Raw genomic sequence first — 24220 nt, 5'->3', positions numbered from 1 at the left:
ATTCTACCAATCCAATATATTGAACAATGTACCATGTATAGTTGTTGATGTAGCTTACAAGCTTGTGAAGAAAGATCATACATATGATCTAGCAGAACTGATGTTACAACAAATAAATGAGAACCTAGGAGCAATAAGAAGGTCAAAAGGTTCTCAATGCAAGTTTGGTTCAGTCCTTGTCTACATATTTTTCTATGTCATGGAAGAGTTTCCTTGTATTGGACAGGTAAACTGGAGTTTAAAAAAATCAGCAATCACACAAATCAATGAGTATATAGATCATATGGGTGATAATTTTAAGGCCCAAATGACAAGCTATTTTGAGGATTTTAAGAAATCCATGAAGCAAAGGGTTAGAATACTAGTTTCCCCAGTGGAAAAACATATCAATGACATATGCTTTTTGGTTGACATTGACTATACCTATATCTAGGCAGTAGTTCCAAGGGTGAGATGGCTCAGACCCTTAGGTTATGAACTAGATGTGGCTGAAGCTTTAGTAGTAATCATTGCATTGCTTGCAAAAGAAATTGACAAGAAGGTACCCCATTTTGGAACATATGATGTTGTGCATTCCAAAGTGGACATGGAACTAAAAATTGCTTCCACCTTGAAGAAAAGGGATAAAATGGTGAACAAGATAAAGAAGAAATTTGGTGTAGAAATTGAAGAAGCTATAGGTGCTAAAGAGGAAGAAGAAGAGCAAGGGCAAGGCCCTATAGAATTGACCTAGGGCTTAGGAGAAGATAAGGAGGAATGTGCAAAGGTAGAAGAAGCTAAGAAAGCACCTACACAAGCCAAGTCTAAGAAAAGAAAGGCTAAAACTCAGCCTCCAACCTAGCCTAAAGTAAAGAAGGCTACAGGAACAACACAAGCCAAACCAAAGGCACTAGTAACAAGAGCTACCATAAGGGCATCCTCACAAAAGGCCAAGGAGGAAACAAAAGAGAAGAAGAAGGCCACTGAATAGACTGGTGAAGTGCAAAAGAAAAGAAGAAAATATGTAGCACAACCAAATTTTGATGAGGAGGAGAAGACTAAGACAAAGAATATTAGCCGATTCTGAGTGGTAAGCCATCCTCCCAAATCTACTATAGATAAAATTTGTGAAAATATTAAGAATGCAGATTCGAATGATTTGAAAAACCTTGATTTCAATAAGGTAAGTAAAGAAGAGAAAAACAAAATAAATGAATCTGTATATGCTAGGATGGCTGAGTTTTAAGAACACACCTCTAGAGCTAGACAATACCATGCCTAGGGAATTATATGAGATAATTGAAAACAAATGGCATTATTATCTAAAAATGGAAAAGGGGATCAAATAATCTACCTTAGCACAAGTGATGCTTGACTTTAGAGCCTTCAACATCCTACAAAATAAAATTGAGGATATAGTGAATAAGTCCATAAAATTGTGGAAGACAATCAACAAGTTAACTGATGACAAGAATGAAGAAGCAAATAAGCCAGAGGCTAGTGCCAAGGAGAAGATAGAGGAAAAGAAAGGAGAGGAAGAGAAGCAAGAAGAATAGAAGAAAGAGGAAGAGGATAAAGAAACAAGAAAAAGACAAGAAGAGAAAAGAGAAGAAGAAAAGGAAGATGAAGAGGATAAAGAAAAAGGAGAGGAGGAAACACAAAAGGGAGAAGACATGGCAATAGTTGAGTAGTAGCATTAGAGGAACAGAGTGTGCAAGACACACAAATGCTACCCCCTAGCCCTCCTCATGTAACCATCATACCTGTAGACACAATAACTATCAAGGATGTTCTTGACACTTTTGCTTAGAACATCAATCCCCTAACTCTAGAGGATCTCTCCAAGATCCTTTCCCAATCAACACTATAAGCATAGTTATGCACAAATCCAGTATTGGTGAGTTTGGATGAGTTACATAAGGAAATAGTAGAACCAAAAAGAGACAAGGTGAAACCACAAGAACCACCTTTTATCTATACAACTACTAGCACTCAAATTTTAATGTTCCAACCACCATCTCAAAAAATTGCAAAAATTAACACATCAGGAGCAGGTGACACCATTCAGAAGCCAAGTGTAGAAGAAGGAAAAATGGATAAGGAGAAGGAGGATACATCAAAGGAAGAGGAGAAGGTTGCTATTTAGACATTGGTAAAGTTACCAAAAATAGGCACTCCTACAAAAACTCTTTAGAAGCTGAGGACTAAATCCATACCTTTACAAATCTTCACACCAAGCTTGAGTTCAACCAAGATGACCAAGGTCGATGAAGAGATAGGCATACCTTCTTATGACTCTAAGACTATCACCATGGAGTAGATTACCAAGATGCGAGATACATTAAATAGAAGGAAAAGACAAGAAATTCTCAAAAAAGAGTATAAGAATAAGCAAGCACTACATGAGATTAAGGACATCTTTATGGATGCCTTTAGCTTGCAGTCACCAGATGAGTCAAAGCCTATAATGGAACAATTATTAGATATAGTTGACTAGGTGACAAGTGAAGACTAGGATACAAATGTCAAACTTATGGAATGGTTTGAAAGGAAGTTTCAAAGAAAGGTAAATGAGAAAATATCAAGTGGCATAACACTCCAACAAGTTGAATTGGCCAAGCAGATTGAAAATGTCAAAACTATACTTGAGAATATCTTCTTATTGTACAAAAAGTTGTGTGATTTTTCCAATTTCACACAAGAGACAAGCCAGAAGATATTGAGCTTGGAAAGAAATCTTAAGATTTCTAGTATGCAATTATGAAGAGATCCAACTCAAAGTGAGAATCATTTTTCCCAATCACTTCACACTCAAAGAGAGTTAGCTAAACTCACAAGTGAAGAGGCCAATATAAAGGCCAAATTGATGCAGAATCAGTCCTCCATTACCCCACATCTGGAGGTCCTCCAAAAAGAACAAGTCTATGCTCAAACTATTTTAAAGAAATATCCTAATCTTTCTACATTAGATGGACTTGTACATCTTGTTGCAGAGACTACCATCCAGCATAAGTCACTAGACATTGCTTTGGGGAATTGGGATGCAACTCTCAAGATGATAATGGAAGTAAAAAATACGTTTTTGGCTAAATATGGTATTACTCCTTAGAACCCTTTGACATAAGTGTCAAAAAGGGGGAGATAGATATAATGTTTAGGCAAAGAAATAACAATAAGGAACATATGAATAAAGGGGTAGAATACTAAGTATTCTAGTGATTACATTCTTTTATTCATTCTTTTGGAGAATAAAAGGGAAAAGATTGCAGATAGCCAAAAAGGGGGAGATAAGACTTAATGTGTAAATAGTATGGGGGAGAAATAATGTTTTTGGGGGAAGATATGAATAAAACTTGCAAGTACATTCAAAAGTAGACAAAATAGCTTAGCACATAGGTACAGATTACAAAAATAGGGAAAAGGAAAAGAATATCAGGTACATCAACACAAAAATTTTGGTTACAAGAATAGCAAGGCACAATCAGCTTAGGGGAGTTATAAGGTATTTTGAATAAATTTTGGAATTTTGTACATATGCAGAGAAGATTGGATAGGGTACTCATAAGGTCAGACCAATAATGTTTAGTTTGGTTTTGACATTTGAGTGTCAACACACTTAACCACTTTCTACATTGAAGTTAAGTACACTATATATGTCAAGCTATAGTATGTGCCGAGCCAAAATTCCAACAGGTGTCGAGTGACTTTAGGTGATGAGCATTATATAGGTGTTGAGTGATATATAAGTGTTGAGTCATAGTTGATGCCAAGCAAGTCAAAATGCAACATGTGCCAAGTGAGCTAGAGTCATACATGTACCGAGCAAGATAAAGTGCAATAGATGCCAAGAAAAATAAGATAGGATATGTGTTGAGCACTAGTAATCTAGTATGTGCCAAGTAACATAGAATCAACATGAGTTTGTACCTTCACAAACTCAAATGTAAACTATTTTTTGAGTTGACATAGAAGGATTTCAAAGGATAATAATGTTAAGAATGAATCTTCTATATTTCCTATGCAACCAACATGCAGCCAATCAAAAAAATGGAGAAGGCATGCAGACAATGAGAAAAGTGCAAGGAATGAGCAGGAATTAAAGATTTAATATGGATCATAGATCCATACCTAACCCTAAGTCTACGAAGTCTTTATAAGAAGGCTTAGACCCCACAATTTTATGATGCTAAATAGAAGTTAAGGAAGTTGCTAAGTAGATAGTAAAATTGCAGAATAGGGCAAGCAACAGGGGTATTAAAGACTTAGTGAATTGAGGAATAATTACATATCCAGTTGATCAGAACAGATAAAGGCTATGAACAAATATTAGATCAAGCAAGGATCACATCAAAATGAGCAAATCAAGTGCCTACAACCAACAATCGAAGATTGTAAGCAATTAGGTCAAAGATTTCTAATACTATCTAGCAATTGTATTAGATAGTAAAAATCCTATGTTGATAGGTTAGCTTACAACTCTTTTGTAGATCCTTTGAAAAGGTGATTAAATCCTTTAACAGGGTAACACTTCATGTAAAGTGTTTGTAAATCCTTTAACCAGGTCATTATTAACATAGTGTAAACCCTTTAACATGGCAGGCCTTTCACAGGGTAGACCATCAAAAGTGGTCAAACAATTATTGTTGTAGTGATTTTGTGGGTATCATCCCCACCGCAGTTTTACGTTCTTATTCCTGGAGGGTTTTTGGGTTACCAAAATTATGGTGTTATGTGTGTTGATGCATGTGTTTAATTTATGTTTATTTAATATGCCTACATGCATGAAGTTTACTTTCAGTTATTTTCTTTAAAGGATTTGAAAAGGTTAAAGTGTGGTACTCCTGATTCACCCCCCCTCTTAGAAGTACTCTTCCCATTTGAATATTCTAATATTATTGACATCAAGGAAAAAGGCCTCATAATGTCAACCATCTACTCCAAGTCTTTAATCAACTCAACTATCCAAATACACTACTTAAAACTAGCTACCAAGAGTCTTAGATGACTCTACTCAACTCAAATTATCTTGCATATAGGAAGCATCAACATTAAGTCTAGTCAAACAATAGTGCTTTGTACCACTAGATTGATGCAATCTCTACATCATCTACTCAAATGTAGGCTAGGGCATAACCCAAAGCATACCTCTCAAGTACCCAAATGTATCTTTAGGAAAATTCTTCATAAAGATATCTAAAATTTAATCTTTAGTACTAACATACTCTAATCTAATTTCTTTCTCTACAACTTTCTCTCTCAAAACATGATACTTAATCAATATATGCTTAGGCTTAGAATGTACTACAAGAATTTTAGAGATACTCACTATACTTATGTTATCACAATATATGATAATAGGTTCAAAGAATTCTATCCCAATATCCTTCAACATCTCCTTCATCCACATGACTTAGTTACACTTATTTTTTACTACTAAATACTCTGCTTCAGCTATACTCCATGAAATACAATCTTGTTGATTTATGAGCTAAGAAACCAATCTCCCTCTAAGGAAAATTTCTCCACCACTGGTCCCTTTTTTCATCCATACCACCTTCCCAATCTGCATCGGGATAAGCACATAAAGTGAAATCACTTAATTTTTTATACCATAATCCATAATCATGTGTATCCTTTTAATATCTGAATATCCTCTTTACTTCTACATAATGATACTCTTAGGATCAACTTGAAATCTAGCTACAATCCCAACAATATTTTCTATATCTGGTGTGGTGTGAGTTAGATATTGCAAACCTCCAACCATTGATTTACATTTCTCCTACTTAACTATAGGTTCCTCACCTTTGCTAGATAACTTGTGACCAGTTATCATTGGTGTACCAACAAGGTTACAATTTTCCAAGCCAAATATTTTCAACAAGTATTTCAAATACTTATCTTGTCATATGATTCAATCATTGTTCTATGAAATCTATAATCCTAAGAAAAATTCCATCTCACCAATCATTCTCATCTCAAATACATTCTTCATCTCTTCAACAAACTTATCACTCGCTTCATCATTACCTCCAAAGATTATGTCATCAACAAATATCACAATAATAAAAAAAACCATTCTCAATTAATTTCAAATATATAATTTACTATCTCATATGTTTACCAAATCTAATATTTTCCAAATACTTATCAAACCTTGCATACTATATTCTAAGTGCTTTCTTTAGACATATAGGGATTTCTTCAATCAACATACCATATCCTTTTCTTTTGTCAAAGGTAATCTTTCAAGTTGCTCAATGTAAATCTCTTCTTAAAGTTCTTCATTTAGAAAGTTTGATTTGACATCCATCTAATAGACTTTAAACTTCTTGCCTGTTGCATAAGCCAAAAAAATTCTTACTCCTTCCATTCTGGCTATAGGGGCATATGTTCCTCATAATCTATTCAATCTTATTGTGAATAACCTTTGCATACCATTCTATCTTTTTTCTCACAACTTCTCCTTGTTCATTCATCCTATTTTTGAATACTCATTTAATTCCTATAAAATTCTTGTCTTTAGGTCTAGGAACTAATTCCCATGTCTCATTATTCACAATCTGATCTAGTTTCCCCTTCATTTCTTGAATCCAGTGATCATATTTGCATGCCTCATCTAGACTCTTAGGTTCCACTTGAGAGATCAAACATAATTCCTCATTTACTCTATTTCTTGTCATCACTCCTTTTTCTTTACTTCCAATTATCTTCTCTATAGGGTGATTCTTTATTAGGTTCTTGTTAGGTGTAGGAGTTTCTATCTCAAGTCTTATCTCTTCTCTTGGTTCAAATCTTTGTTCACCTCTTTGCTCAAAAATTTGTACATAATTCTGCAAGTCATTGTTAGTCTCAAAGAATAATTCCATATTTTCTCTAACAAGTCTAGGATTCTCTTCTTCTTCATCAAAATTACAATCCATGATTTTCTCTTTAACTCCACACTTCTAATCAAATTTCACATTTTTACACTTAACAATTGTCTTAGTTCTATAATTAAAACATCTGTAAGATTTTCTTTTCAATGAATAAGAAAGGTACATACCTTCATCACTTATTAGATCAAACTTACCAACATCATCATCTCTCTTTATCTAATACTTGCTTTTTAAAATTATAAAATATTTCGGTAAGGGTGTATGACCAAACTATAATTCACAGCGAGTCTTATAATTACCTTGACTAATATGTACTTTTTTCATAGTGTATATTTTTGTATTGATTGTTTCTCTCCAAAATGTCTTGGATACATCATTCTCAAACATAATTTCTCTTATTGCCTCGGATACTAATCTGCTTCTCCTATCTATTATCCCATTTTGCTTAGGGGTCTTGGGTGATGATAATTGTTTCTTAATTCCATTTTCTTCACAAAAAATGTTAAACTCTCTAGAAGAAAACTCTCCACATCTATCTTATCTCAAAAATTTAATCTTAACACCAAATTAATTCTCAACTCTATTCTTAAATATCTTGAACTTCTCAAATACTTTAGATTTTTCTTTAAGAAAAGCTGCCCATATCATTCTAGTGAAATTATCAACAAAAATCATAAAATACCTTTCTCCATAGAATCCTCTTGTTCTGGTAGGGCCACTCGCATCTGTATGAACAATCTCCAGCTTCTCCGTACTAGTGAACTTCTTGCTAGGAAATTATACCTTCTTCTGCTTAGACATGATACATTCTTTGCAAACAACATTAGTAGGCTTCATGATTTTAGGAAAATCTCTAACTAAAAATGTGCTACTAGACTTCACAATGTTATCAAAGTTTATATGATAGAACCTTCTATGCCATAAGCAACCATTATCCACTTTTACAACCAAACATATCATCTTAGTAGGATTCAATTGAAACACATTGTCTTTGGATCTTGTCCCTATTCCAATTATCTCACCATCCTTGTCTTTGATAATATAATTCTTCTCTATAAATTGCACCTGATAACCTTTATCTACCAACTGTGAAACACTCAACAAGTTATTCTTTAAACCATCAACAAAATAAACATCATTAGTGTTAGTCTTTCAATCAAGAGTAATAGATCTTATCCCTATGATATGATATACTGTGTTATTACCAACTCTAACAATACCTCCGTCATGATTTATGAATTTAAAAAACTTATTCATATCACCAGTCATATGATGTGAACATCCACTATTTATAATCTAATCAGATTTATTTTTAACTTGATAGGCTAGAGACTTCTCTTCTCTAATATAGTTATCAAGCTCATCTTCTTTTATTGCTACAAATCCTAGCTCATCATCACCTTCACTATGAAATCTTTCCTTAGATTCGTCATTGTTGTTTGCATACAAAAAATCTCTAGGTCTTCTAGGCTTAAAGTTTATCTCATACTTTTTCTCTCTTTTACGACACTTAGATGCATAATGAACAAACTTATTACAAGTACAACTTTTAATTATTTTCTTACGATCTAGTTCTCTTCTGACAAGAAATGTTATACCTTCTTCGATCTTTTTGTCCTCCTTAGATCTGGTTCTACTATTGCTAGCATAATCTACATGGGTGCTTGCACTCCTAGATAAGCATGGATGAGCACTTAAGGCACTAAAAGTTGTCTCAACTCTTTTCAATTGTCTACATTGTCTCAAAATTTCCTCTATTGCTTCCAATCTTCCAAGAAAAGTATCTTTGGTAAACTTCTTAGCATAGGGTATTAATAGCTCAATCATATGTTCTATTTGCTTGAATGGTGGTGTCCAAGTTTTCAAAATCTTCCATACAATTTCATCTTCCTCTTTAGATCCTTCACAAGAGTTGATTCCCACAACAATCTCAGATATCCTACCAATATAGCTTCTCACAAATTCATCTTCCAACATTTTAGCATCTTGAAACAAACATATCCAATTCCGTAATCTCATTTTTTTGTATGTTTATCTCCTTCAAAAGTAGATTCTAAAGATTTACAAATATTATTAGATGTTTCTAGTGACTTTACCTGACTATATTTATTCTCAAGAAGAGTTGTTAGTAAGGCTTCTCTAGCTCTCTTATTGCACATAAACAAATCTATTTCTACTTTGCTACATTCTTCAAGCTTCTATTCTTTCACTATATCATTATCACTCTTTTTCAAGAGCCAATATCATAGAGCCATACATACAAAATGAGTCTTCATCTTTTCCTTCCAACTCTCATAGTTAACTCCATCTAACTTAGGACTTCCTTTTCTAAAGTGACTCACCATTGATCTCCCAAAGCTATTAATCTTTCTCTTCAAGGACCTCATGCTCTAATACCAATTTTTAGAATACAAATTCTACCAATATAACTAGGGGGGGTGAATTAGTTGTCTGAATATTATAAAAATTATTAACCTTAATAATTCTTAGCCATATGAGAAATGAAATCAACAACCATAACAAGATACTCATACACAATAGCACAAGATATGTTGACTAGGGAAACCCTTGATCAGAGGGAAAACCCCGGTGGGGATGGTACACACAAAATGATATACTAATATAAATATTCCTTATTATAGGATGGACCCTATTAGGAGTCAATAAAAACATTTAGTACATATCACTGCCTATTAGGAAATTCCAACCATGTTAGGAGTTGTGCCAACCCTATTAGGAGTTGTAGAAGGAAGAAGGACCCATTTCCAAACAACTTCAGAGGCAAGACCAATGGACACACTATTCAAATGATCTATATATTATTCCTTGCAAATAATAGAAATGAACTATACTTTTCCTTCCTTTTCCTTTGTCCTCTCACTAGACTTTTTCTTCTTTTGATCTCAATACTAGATCACCAAATTTGCAAACAATAATCCCTTGGATTGCTTACTCACATTTACCAAATACTCTACTCTTTTTTGCACTTCTCCAACCACAATGCATATCTCCCAAACAAGGAAAATACTTTCCTTTATACCATTTTCTCAAAATAATTCCTTGAGTCAACCTTGAGGCTTTCCCAATTGATTATAATAGGACTTTGTTAAGATAATTAATTATTTCATAATTACACAACACTATTAGCTCAAAGTCTTTATAGCTTATCACGTGTGTGGCTCCAGAACTTGCGTACTTGTTGATGTCATCATTTGACTATCCTTTATCACTGTATAACCTTATATATCCTGATTATATCTCTATTAGGAGATACAACCCAATCAAAAAAAACTATTTATCACATACTTTGTCTCTATACTTCTCTCTATAAATCAAACATATCTTCTATATGTCTTTGACTTATTTCATGTACACTTAACCTCATCATTAGGAAACCTTGTAGAACACATCCTTAACCATAGTTCACTTGGACATCAATCATATGTCTATATGACCTTGATCTCTGATTGCTACTTTGCCAATCTTTCTAAAAACCATACTATGTTGTCATCAATGATAAACATAGCTATAAATACAACATGTTAATCATGCTACATACTCTCTAATTCTTAGGATACCCCCCAAAGGAATATCATCAATATTAATGCTAATAGTTTATTGGGTTGAAGGACTTAACTATAATCTATTGAGTATTTCACAATTGAACAAATCATGATACAAATTTAAATTCATCCACAGAAAGGCCAAGATATTTTACCAATCTATTCTTGCATTTCTCTCATCCTGATGATGGATCACAAAGTATGATCCAAAATTTTAATGCTAAAAATTATATACACAATCAAATCCAGAAACAAATCATGTTGTTAAAATGGATTGTGGAAACCTAATAAAATTAATTGGAAATGGTGACCAAATAAGAGGTAACTTGTTCTACCTAGATTTATATGATGAGACATGTTTTTTTGCACAATATGAGGCTATATAGTTATGGTGCAAGAGGTTATGTCATGTAAATTTTGACAATTTGGTTAGAATTAGTAAAATGAAAAGAGTAAGAGGTTTGTTGAAACTGAAGAAACTTGGCAATGGAATGGGTAAACAATGTCAATTGGGGAAAATGAAAAGGTCAAGTTTCAAGAGCAAGGTATATCCATCTAATGATATTTTAGAGCTGGTTCATACTGACTTATGTGGACCTATTAGTGTTCAAAGCTATTATGGAGATAAATATTTCATTATATTTGTTGATGACTACTCTAGAATGATGACTATGATGTTTCTTTAAGAAAAATCTTATGCTTTTCAATTATTTAAGTGATACATGGCTAGAGTTAAAAAGATGATGGGAAAGAGTCTAAAATTCTTGAGATCTGATAGAGGTGAAGAATTTATTTCCAATGAGTTCAACATTTTCTACAATGACAATGGAATCAAAAGATAGATGTCAAAACCTAGGACCACTACTCAAAATGGAATAGCTTAAAGGAGAAATAGATCAATCATGGATTATACTAGAACATTGATGATGGAGAAGAATGTATCGCATAAATATTGGAGAGAAGCTTTAAGAAAAGTTTTTGATACCTTGAACAAAGTGCAAGTCAAGAAAGATACAAATGTTACACCTTTTAAATAATGGTATGGGTATGCTCCTAATATAAAACATTTCAAAGTTTTTGGAAGAAAATATTACCTATTAAAATATAATAGAAATGAAAACTTGATACTAAAAGTGATGAAGGCATATTTCTTGATTATTCCACTAAGAGAAAAGCTTATAAGTATTTGAAATCTAATACTAAAAAAGTTCTAGAAAGTGCAAATTTGAATGTTGATGTGTATGTAGAAAAGAATAAAGTTGACTGCAAGACAAAACCTGAAGACTATAATAAATTCATATATGTGAATATTAGTGCTTCCAGCACCCCAACTAAAGTAATTAAAAATGCTAAAAATCTACAACAAACTAAGAATGCTGATTTGCAATTGCTAGTTTTAGAGCAGTAGATTGTGGGTGTTGAGGAGCATCAGAATGATCCTGAGTCATAGACTAAAGGAACTAAACATCAGGAAAATAATGTTGAGCATGTAGAATATGAACTAGAACCTAAAAAAGAAAGAGAAAATGAGCTTGGGATCATTTTTCAAGATGAATCTATAGAATAAGAAAGAAGAAAAGAACATGTACTAGAAAAATATGTGAGAAGATATCATGCACCTAAGAAAATCATTAGAGATAAAGAAACTAGTGTTATGAGAAGGAAAATACTCAAAAGTGATACATTCTTACTTTGTGAGTTTGAGCCCAAAATAGTGAAAGAAAGGAAAGAAAGTACAAAGGAAGGTGAGATGACTGAGACTACAAGAAGAATAAGGACTACAAAGACAAAGGTAAGAAACCTTGTTATGTTGCTAAAGAAGAAATTGACATTGAATCTAAAAGCAATGATGAAGAAGTAGTAGTCTATGTTTCTATGAAAGAAGATTTTGTTGAAGATGAGAAAATGTCTTTAATCTCTTATGTGAATAAAAGTTATAAATGTATAATTGATAGTGGTTTCTCAAATAGAAGTAAATTTGAGAATATTGGACTGTATAAAAGTAGCTATGTTAAATTTGGTAATGATGTTCAATGTCTCATGGAAGGTAAAGGATCAATACAACTATCTGATAAGATCAAATGATAGAATGTTTATTGGGTTGAAGGACTTAACTATAATCTGTTGATTGTTTCATATTTGAAAAAATTAGGGTACAGAGTTAAATTTCATCACAAAAAGGCCAAAATATTTGATGTTGATGGTAAACTGATTGGAAGTGATGCTCAAACAAGAGGTAACTTATTATATCTAGATTTATTTGATGAGACTTGTTTTTCTGCACAACATGAAGATACTTGGTTACAGCACAAGAGGTTATATCATGTAAACTTTGACAATTTGGTTAGCATTAGTTAAACAAAAAGAGTAAGATGTTTTCCAAAATTGAAGAAATTTGACAATGCTATGTGTAAACAATGTCAATTGGGAAGAAAATGTTACATACTCAAAGACAATAGAAATGGAAAACTTGATGCTTAATGTGATGAAGTTATATTCCTACGACATTCCACTAAGAGAAAATATTATAAGTGTTTGAACTCTAACACTAACAAAGTTGTGGAAAACACAAATGTGAAATTGATGAATATGCAAAGAAAAATGAAGTTTAATGTAAGAAAAAATTAGAAGATTAAATCTCATTCATATATGTGAATGAAAATCCTCCAAGCACTTCACCAAAATAAGAAAACAAAGTTGTAGATCCTTAATAGACTAGGAATGGAAAGTTGTAACAACCAGTTACTAAGTAGCAGACTGTGGGTGAAAAGCAATAGGGAAATGATATCGAGTCACAGATAAAGGAATATGACTATCAAGAAGGAAACATCAAGTGCATAGAAAATGAACTAGAACCTAAATAAGAGAGAGATAATGAGCTTGAAATTATTTTTCAAGATGAACATTTTGAAGAACAAACAAGAAAAGAACTTGTACTAGAAAAATATGTGATAAGACACCATGCACCTAGAAAAATAATTAGAGATAAAGAATCTAGTGTTATGAAAATAAAAAGACTCAAAAGTGATACATGCTTATTTTGTGAGTTTCAACATAAACTTGTGAAAGATTATTTAGAGAATGAAGAAATTGAGTAGATTGAAAAGAGCAAAACATGGACACAAGTACCCAGACCTAAAGACAAAAATGTTATTGGAATAAAGTGGGTATTCAAGAACAAGTTGAATGAAAATGGTAGACTCACAAGGAAGAAGGCTATAATTGTATGCAAAAGATATGCACAAGAATAAGGTATTGACTATGGGGAGACATTTTCCCCTATTGTAAGACTAGAAGGAGTTAGAATAGTACTTTCATATTCTTCTTCTAAAGGATTTAAGGTATATCAGATGGATGTCGAATCTACATACTTGAATAGGATATTTGAAGAAGAAGTGTACATAGAGAAGAAAAAAGGTTTTTAAGATCTTACCAAGTAGAATATAGTGTGCAAGCTACATATGGTTCTATATGATTTGAAACAAGCCCCTAGAGCATGGCTTGAAAGATTGGATAATTATGTTGTGAAGATTATATTTGCAAGAAAAAATGATAATACTAATCTATTTGAATACTGGTGAGAACAATGAGGTATTTTTATCTAAAATTTTTGTTGGTGATATCATATTTGGAGGCAATAAAACCTTATGCAAATCAATTTCTAATGAAATGAAGGAGTTTGAAATGTCAATGTTTGATGAAATCAATTTCTTTGTTGGACTACAACTATATCAAATGAAGAAACACATTTTTATTACTCAATCCAAATATATCAAGAAAATTCTAAAAACTTTTGGAATGGAAGACTTGAGACTAGTTAGTAAAACTATGGTAATAAGACACAAGTTATCTAAGAATGACAATTCTACTAATGTGAACTAGCCACTGTATAGATCAATGATTGGAAAACTACAATATGTTGTTCACAATAGACTAGGTATTGCATTAGTAGTTGGGATAGTTGCAAGATTTTTTGCAAGTCCTAAGGAGAATCACATGATGGTAGTGAAAATGATACTAAGATATCTGAAAGGAGAAAAGACTACAGATTGTATTATAAGAAGAATGACAAGTTTGAGCTGAAAGTATTTAATGACTTAGATTGGGTAGGAAATATTAATGACAAAAAAATCACAAGTGGAGGTTCATTCTTTCTAGGAAATAGACTAATTTCTTGGACAAGAAAGTAGCATAACTGCATTTTTCAATCAATAGCAGAAGTTGAATATGTGGTAGTAGTAGTAAATGTTCAAATATCATTTGGATCAAGAAATTTTTAAAAGTTATCAAGGAAGAGATCATAGATCTAGTTGTTATCTATTGTGATAACACTAGTGCTATTAACATATACAAGAATCTTGTAATGCAGACAAATACTAAGCATATTGCTATCAAGTATCATTACTTGAGAGAGCTAGTTTAAGATAAAGAAGTGAAATTGGTTTATGTGAACACTAAAGAGAAGATAGGTGAAATATTCACTAAAGTTTTACCTAAATATGCTCATGAATATCTAAGACATAAAATAGGATTGATTCTCCTAGACAAGACTACTTAAGATGAAATGGTGCTTTGTATCATGTTGATAAGAATATTTTACAAATTGTGCAGACAGTTGTACTTTAGGAGTTGCCTAAGGTAGTCATGAAGAAGGACATAATTTTGTATCATTCATACACATATGATAGATGAAGAATTTGGTACTCACACAAAGATATCTACATAGAAGAGATGCATGAGTTAAAATATCTTTAGCATTTTTGTCAAAGAGGAAGAGATTACCAAGAAGGAGAGATTGCCATGAAGATCAAGAATAGATGTATGTTTAGAGGGAAAGTACTTGAGTTATTAAGAAGCCATACACAATAGGGGATATATATCAAAGACGAAGTTCATATCTTATGTGAGTTATACAAAAATGAGAATCAAAATGAAACCAAGGATATTAATGAAGATTTAGATCTAAACCTACACATAGAATGAGTTTGTTCAAGATAGTACATGTTTTGGATTGCATGGCAACTAGAGGTGTTGTCATTAATGCCAAAGAGGAAGATTGTTAGAAACTGCAATTGGAACACTTGTTATGTTGTCATTGATGTCAAACCTTCTTGGTGAGACAAATTACTATCTAAATTTAGTATCATATCTATTTGATTGATGAAGAGGATTTGAGAAGTTATACATAAAAAAAGTACCTATAGGTAAGGTTGGAGTTATGAGAAGAAACTACAATGGACACTTGATTAGTTAGACCTTGAAAAGATAAAGTGATTGTTTAATCATATTAAAAGTAGAGAAGAGAGTTACATTAAAGGCTTGAAGAAGTGATCAAAGATAGAAAAAATTCCCAAGTTTGACTGAGAAACATAGAAAAAGATTAAGCAACTTGAAATACATGTCAAGTGATGCTAGTGTCAATCAAGTGACAATACAATCCAAGCATTATTAATGTCAATCAAGTATCAGTATTCATTGAATGTAAGTATATGTACCAAGTATAATATTTAGTAGCTATACCAAGTTACACAATGATGGCTGAGTGATAGAGTACATTATTTGCTAACGAATGACATTTTAACAATTTTTGAGAAATCATGATTTCTAGTTGATTAAGTTTTTTTTTTGAATATGGAAAGCATGTTGAAGATAAGGATGGATTGCTTGGATCATTTAATGCTAGGAAAGGATTAGGTAATCGACCTAAGGAATGGATTCCAAGAGAAGTTTCTAGAAAAGAAGAAGAATCTGATTGTAAACCATAAGATCTACAGTGATGAGTAAAGTGACAAAAGATCAAAATTGCCTATATAAGGAGGTACAAGGACTAAGTTTATAAGGGTATAAGCATGAGTTCTAGTGAAGACCTAAGATGGTTGGAATAGTGTGTTGGTGCTATTGATTTTTGAATTTGAGTAGACAGCTAAGAAGAGTTGAGAAGAGGAGAAGAGATATTTCTTGAAGGGTTTCCAAGAGAATCAGAGACTAAGATGATGACAAAGGCCAGTTAGTGGACCAGCATGAGAACTGAATAGAGATTTGAATTTGCAAAGTGAGTTGTAATTGATAGATCAAAAGTTGTTTTTACTTTCTAACCATTGTATTAGTATTTGAAATCATTTAATCAAGGTTGACCTGTCAATCATATGTAAATACTTTAATCAAGGTGGCATTCTAATGGAATGTTTTGAAGTACTCTAACAAGGCCACTTTTAGCAAGGTGGCCAAATCCTTTAACACGGTCAAATTTATTAGCATATTTTGTAAACCTTTAATAGGGTTGTCTCCTAATAGAGCTCACTTCAGAAGAGTGAAAATATTGGTGACATGTTACTAGTAGTTTTTCTTAAATTGGATTTCCATGTTAAATCCTAGTGTCAAACTTGTGTGGATGTTATTTGTGGTGATACATTGTTTATATATATATTTTATAAGTATATTATATTTAAGATAGTGGATTGCTAGTTGATGTTACTAAAAGTAGAGACTGGGCTATGGAATATTAAGATCTAAAGTAGTTTATGTATTTTTTCAATTGGTACATCTAGACCTTGGATAATTGATTCACCTCCCCTCTCCTTAGTTAATCTAAACATTCTAACACATCCATACTATATTGCCTAGGTGTAGTATGAGTACAAGGACATGGTCAATGAGCAGTGCCTAGTAAAGTTCAAGTTTGGAAGTTACAAGGATGAGGCACTGTGTAATATCATACCTATTGACATATGTCATATGTTATTGGGTAGGTCATGGTAGTTTGACATACATTTTGTACATGATGTTTGTTGGAATAACTACACTAACAAAGCATGGATTGAAACATAAGATAAAGCCATTGAAGGATAAAGAAGAAAATATTTGTAGTGATTCTAGATTATGTTTTTGTTAATGGAAAGAAGTTCCTAGAGGGTATGAGGTGTGAGCATATTTTCTTTTCCATAATTTCAAAAGATGGTTAGAAGAAGTAGAAGAGCTACCTACAAAAGTTGTATTTTTTTTTTATGATTTTTGAGATATTGTATCTAATAATGTATCTAATAAATTACAACTAGTGAGAAAGATTTGTTACTAGGACTTTATTCTAAGAGTTAATTTTGTTAATAAGACAATGCATAGAATGACATTGGTGGAATTAAGTGGGGAGTTGGGAAAGAAGGTTTGATTCAAGACAATTTGAGTCCATGTGTTGTAATCATAGTATAATTAGCACCAAAGAAGAATGGATAATGGAGAATGTGCACAAATTCTTGGAATATCAACAATATCACAATCAAGTTCAAATTTTCATTGCTATAGATGGATGATATTATGGATTATTTGAATGGATTTTTGTATTTCACAAAAATAGAAATGAAGAGTGGGTGCCATCATATTTGGATAAGAGAAGGATATGAATGGAAGAATTCCTTCAAGATAAGGGAAAGATTGTATGAGTCATTAGTCATGCCTTTTGAGATAACAAATGCACTAATCACTTTAATGAGGCTGAAAAATGAGGTGCTAAAGGAATTTATGGGTAATTTTTTCATTATTCATCTAGATGATATATAGATCTTTAGTAAGACATTAAAGGAGCATATGATATTTGTAGGGTGTTTGAGAAGTTGAGGGAAGAAAACCTGGTGATTAATCTAAAGAATTGTAGTTCTATGAAGAAGGGGATGGTGTACTTGGGATATTTTATTTCATAAGGAGGCCTAAAAATGGACCTTGAAAGAGTGAAGGGCATGATTGAAAGGTCTACTCCAAGGAGTGTTATAGAGGTAGGGTCTTTTATGGATTGACTAGCTTTTACAAAAATTTTATCAAAGGTTTTAGGAGTATTTGTGGACCGTTAACTAAAATAATGAGAGCAGATCGGAAAGAATTTAAATAGACTATAGGAGTAGCTAAGAGTTTCAATTTTTTAAATTGAACGTTATAGAACTATCTATTTTAGCACTTCCAAATTTTAACAAGGTGTTTCATGTAGACTATGATGCTACTGGTACTATAATAGGAGTTATTTTGAGTCAAGAAGGTAAATGTGTTTCTTATTTTAATAAGAAGTTAAATCATGCCAAAAGAAGTTATTATATTTATGATTAGAAATTATATGCTATATTTCATGCATTGAAGAAGTGAAGACACTATCTTCTTCCTACGAAGTTTATTTTGTATACTGATCATCAAGATTTACAATATTTGAATAGTCAAGGAAAATTGAACTAGAGAAACTTAAAATGAGTTGATTTTCTATAAAGTTACACATTTATTTTGAAGCACATGAGTTGAAAGTCTAAAAATTTTGTAGATGTTCTTAGTAGGAGACATCTTTTGCTAAAAAAGATATAGATTCAGGTGGTTGGGATCATAGAACTCACAAGTTTGTATCTAGAGGATCCTAATTTTGATGAAGATTAGAAATATTTTACAAAACCTATTTCACTTGACATGATGAAGTGTTTAGATTTCATAATCCAAGATGATATGTTGTTCAGAGGAAGTCATTTATGCATACCAAGAAGTTCTATGAGGGAGAATCTCATCAAGGAGAAGTTTAGTGGATGATTGGCTGGAAATTTTGGTAGAGATAAAACTATTGCTTCAGTTAATGAGAATTACTACTAGCCACTATTACAATAAGATGTCAAAAAGTTATACAAAGCTGTAGAGTATGTCAGATGGAAAAACAAGTGAAGCAAAATACAAGATTGTATTAGCCATTATCTATACCAGAGAAGTAGTGAGAGTATATCAACATGGATTTTGTTTTTGGTTTATCAAGAACTCAATGAGGACATGATTCTATTTTTGTAGTGGTTGATAAGTTTTCAAAGATGACACATTTCATTAACTCCAAGAAGACTAGTAATATTTTTCATGTAACAGAGTTATTTTTCAAAGTGGCAAGACTACATGGTCTACCAAAGAGTATAGTTTTAGGTCAAGATATCAAGTTTGTTGGGTATTTCCAATGTACATTATGGAAGAAATTGAAAATAGATTTGAATTTTAGCTCATCACATTATCTATAGATTGATGAACAAACAAAGGCAGTGAATCATAGTTTAGATAATTTGCTAAGATTTTTGGTTTGATATAATCCAAAAGGATGAGATTTGATTTTACCACATGCATAATTTGCATGTAATAGTTTTTTCAATAAGAGTACCAATAAATCACCATTCTAGATTGTATATGGGAAATGTACTAGAAATGCTTCTAAATTGAGGAAGTTGGATAAAGGAGATATAAGTAGTACTAAAGCTGAGGATTATTTGAAACATTTGAAGAACATCCATGAGGAGGTGAGAAAGAACATTACAAGGATGAATACACGATGCAAGGCTAAGGCATGTGAGAAAATAAGGTATAAGGAATTTTAGGTTAGGAATGAAGTCATGGTTCATTTGGGGTAGAAGAATGTTCTAATAGAAACATATAACAGACTAAAAATGAAGAAATTCAGACCATGAAAGATATTGAAAAGACACAATTTCAGAAATGCCAATGAAGTAGAGTTTCCTTGCGAATTGAATATTTCACTAGTATTTAGAATTTTAGATCTGACAGAGTATCATGAAGGTGGTAATGGATATGAACTCATAGAAGTGCAGTTAAGTATTCCACCAACTACTTCATTTAAAAAGGAAATACTAGACAATCAAGTTGGTATAAGTACAAGAGATAGAAACCATGAAGAATATCTCATCAAATAAAAAGGGAGACTAGTTGAAGATTCATCATGGCTCACATGGGAGGAGGTTAACCATATTGATTTTACTTTGAACACCTAAGATGTGATGAGGTCAGTTCTTAAATTAGCCCATGTGTTTGATGTAGGAGAATCTTGGGTGTAAGAGAAATCTTGCATCACCCAAAAATATTTCATTTTTATTGCTTGAATATGGGTTGTCTCAATGTAGAGATTGTGTTTATGGAATCATGCTACTTAGTAGGCTGGTTATATGAGATGAGAATGTTCTAATTTTAGAGGTGGAGGTTTACCTTGGATATGTCAATTTGTTAGTTGAGGTCTGATTCCATATCAAGTTTATTTATTAAATTATTGTATATTTTTGGTGTACAAAACCTTCAAGCTTAGCTTTGAAGGGCTTCAAAGCTTCATATGGGCTTTGAAACTCAGTCGACTAGAGCTTGTGCAAGTTAGGAATTGTAGAACATAAAATGAGGATTCTGTAAAGGGGTCATAAAACCCAATCAACTCACCATTTTGAAAGTTATGGTCATCAAAAGTTGGGCTATCTAAAAATCCCCAAATAAAAATTGTAATTGTTTTGACCCAACTCTATACATAATTTTAGAGTTGGTTGATGTCAAGGGTTAGGGTTAAATGTCCAAAACCTTCCTAGGTGGTGGAAAAGTTCCTATATAAGGAAGGCTCATAGGTTATCTAGGCTAGTTCTAGGTGATAGTTTGCAGCTCTGTCTTACAATTTTTTATAAGGAAGAAACCCATGTTGGTTTACATATTGTACTTTAGACTTCTATAATTCCACATTTTTGGAGATAATAAGAAGCCCATTTTTTTGCTTCTATTTTTTTGCATTAATGGAAGCACCCTTCATCAATATTAGTATAGATTTCAAGGTTTTGATTAGAAGGAACCACATATTTGTTTCCATTATCATGACTATCAAAAGATAGAGCATTAGAATCAATCAAGTCTTGAATCTTATGTTTCAAAGGATAACATGCTTTAGTATCATGGACATGATGATGATATTGATAAAAGGCTTTAGGATCTATACCATCTTAATTTGGATGCACTCCAATTAAATGAAGGTTTAGTACTTATTTAATGTGACATAACCAATCTCCTTCTATCTTTCATCTCTTCTTCCTTTTTCTATCTTTAGATATAATTGGGGTAAAGCCTAATAGATCCTCTTTAAAGCTCATATTTCCATAGCATTAATATCAAGGTAGGATCTATTCCTCCTAGGTACTCCCCTCCTTATATCTATCCATTTGGAATCTACTCCTTGAATGATAACATCTATATCTCAAATTGTGCACCCAATTCTAGAGATCTAGGACCTATTTTGGGAACCTGAAAGGATCTTGGATATCCCAAAACTTGATCAAATAGAGCAAGTGCGCCCTAAAAAATTATAGTTGTAGCACACCCCTGATTGGGACCTATTTTGGGTCTCCTCTTTGGATCTCATGTCTAGATGTGTTCTAGGTTTTAATTCCTATGTAAATAGGCCTCTAGGATTTAGTGAATTTTGAGCTCTACAAAAACCTTTCCATTTCCTTCATTTTTCATCCATGAACTCCATATCTAAAAAAATATATCATATCACATAAATAAATCAATTCATCTTTCAAGCACTTTAGAGATTAATTCTTGAAGCATTCCTTCAATAATTACTTCACTGAAGATCAAGGATTCAAGCATTCAATCAATTGAAGGATTTTATCTTCAAGATATTCTTCAATCCATTCAAGATCCTTTGATATATCATTTACTAATATTCATCTTTATCTTCTTGGTCCAATTCAATTGGTTAAGTAAGTACATTGCATTGCATTTGAGAGATCAAGCTATTGTATGGTGAATTCATACATTTACTTTACATTCATTCTATTTCAATTCAAGGTTAATTCCTAAATTGAGGTCTGATCAAGGAAAACCCCCATAAAAAATAAAAAGCCATTTTTTATTGAAGGTTATAGATATCAAATTGACAAATAGGTTACATATTTGAGTACCATTTTTTACCTTCTTTGGAACTACAAAATTAGAATTGGCATCACACACAGTCGATCAAGGGTACACTACACCCCTAATGACACAATATTTTCCTCCTAAATGTCTAATTCATCCATGACTGATCAACAAAAGATTTTTTTCTTTTGTCTGTTGTACAGTTCCAAGCCCAGATATGATGACTTTCCCTCATTTTGATCAAAACAAAAAACATAAAGTACACTTTAAAGGCATGTTCTTTACCTTTCAACACATTTTCTTATATCTAGTTCTAGCTTCTTTCATTTATCTAGTGTTTTAAAGGACTTGGGTACCTTTCCCCTATTCCTCCTATACCTAGTTTGCATTAGTGTCCCTTTCTCATTTGGTTAGCACTAATCTTTCTAGACCTAGTTCTCTAGAATTGGGATTAAAATGACTTTTTCCCTTAATTTCCCTCCCTCTATTATGATATATATACATAGGTCATTTGATGAGCTTAAGCTTTTATCCTTGACTCACATTTCCACCACTACAATCAATGGTAAACCTGGCATATGGCATTTCCACTTTTGATTTGGTGTTAGATTTATTATTTCATAGTTAGATCTTAGTATTATATTATATTATCTTGTGATAAATATTTTCATTCTTTGTATCTTTCTTTACATTACATTGGATTTTAGTTCATATCATAAGGTTAGATCTCCTTGTGTCCTCTTGCCTTGTTTGGTATATGAGATTTAGTACTCTTTAGTCTAACTTATAGTATTTTTGTTAGGAGAAGTCATAGACTTATGGATCCATCTGGATTCCTCTTCTCCTCTTCTTCAAAACCTTAGTGACCCTATGGTTTCTCATGATCCTAATAATTCTATGGAGCATGACTCTTCCCACTCATCTCATGAAAATGATAAGGCTTTAAGGGTTCCTTTTGAACAAGTTGATAAGATTTCTACTAAGATTGATAAAATGTATGACTCAATTTTACATGAAAACCACAATACAAAAATTATAGTTCCTTTTGATGCTCTTAAGAAAGTGATATGGAATGATGAACACGATATTATGCTTTTGAGTGGTCTTACTCATCTCGTCCGTACTCATGTTAAGCCTTTGAATCAATTTCTTCTGAAGCAAGGATGGATTTTCCTATTTCCACTCTTAAGCCCATTTTTCCTATTTTTGTGCTTGTCTCTAGTATTTCTACTTATTTTTCTCCTATTGTGACTACTTCTATTCATGTATCCAATTCCCTTAGTACTCTTCCTATTCCTTCTTTGTTTATGATTGTTCCACCTTCTTCTTTTTTGACTTCACAACCTTCATGTAGTAGTGTTCCTTTCACTTATCCCACTATGGTTCTCATTGTTCCACATGTAATTACTTCTATCCTAGCCAATTTTTACACCCTTCCTAGTCTGTCAAATGTGCATGAACCATGAAATTATTCTACTAGTTCCACCATCCTTAGTCTTGCTCAAACTATTTCTTCTCTACAAAAACAACTTGTTCCTTTCACTCAATCTAAGTTAAATGTTCCTACATATAATATGGGTAGTTGTCTATCTTTTGATATTATCCATACCATTGCTCCTCAACAAGATGATATGCCTCACCTTGACACTGATAACAATATAGGTGATCATATGTTACATCTTAAGACTTTCCAAGTTCTTTGTAAAGGCTATGTTCATGGCCATAGGATTTTTGTTATGCTGCCTACTCAGACTTTCTGTGACATAGATTTTTAATGGTATTTCTCTTTGCCACCTTATTCTGTTGATTCTTTTCATAAAAAATTTAATGTGTTTATACAATAGTTTCATAATAATATTGGTCCTTCTATTTCTTTAACTAATTTGATGCATTGTAAATGAGGTACCAAGGAGAAAATGACTAAATTTGTCAATATATTTAGGTATTTGAATGCTTAGATTTCTTATCATGTGCCTGATCTTGTTATTCAACATTTTTTTATTGTGAATTTACAAAAGGAGATTAGAGATAAGATTCTTCTTACTGAGTTCACTTGTTTTTCACAACTTTGTTCATCACTTTGTAATTATCAATTAAAAGTGATTCAGTTTAAGAGCACCA

This window comes from Cupressus sempervirens, chromosome 4 (genome assembly GCF_028749045.1).
Source record: "Cupressus sempervirens isolate cs-2001-9-10 chromosome 4, ASM2874904v1, whole genome shotgun sequence".
Classification (NCBI taxonomy): domain Eukaryota; kingdom Viridiplantae; phylum Streptophyta; class Pinopsida; order Cupressales; family Cupressaceae; genus Cupressus; species Cupressus sempervirens.
This window is presented reverse-complemented; position numbering follows the sequence as displayed.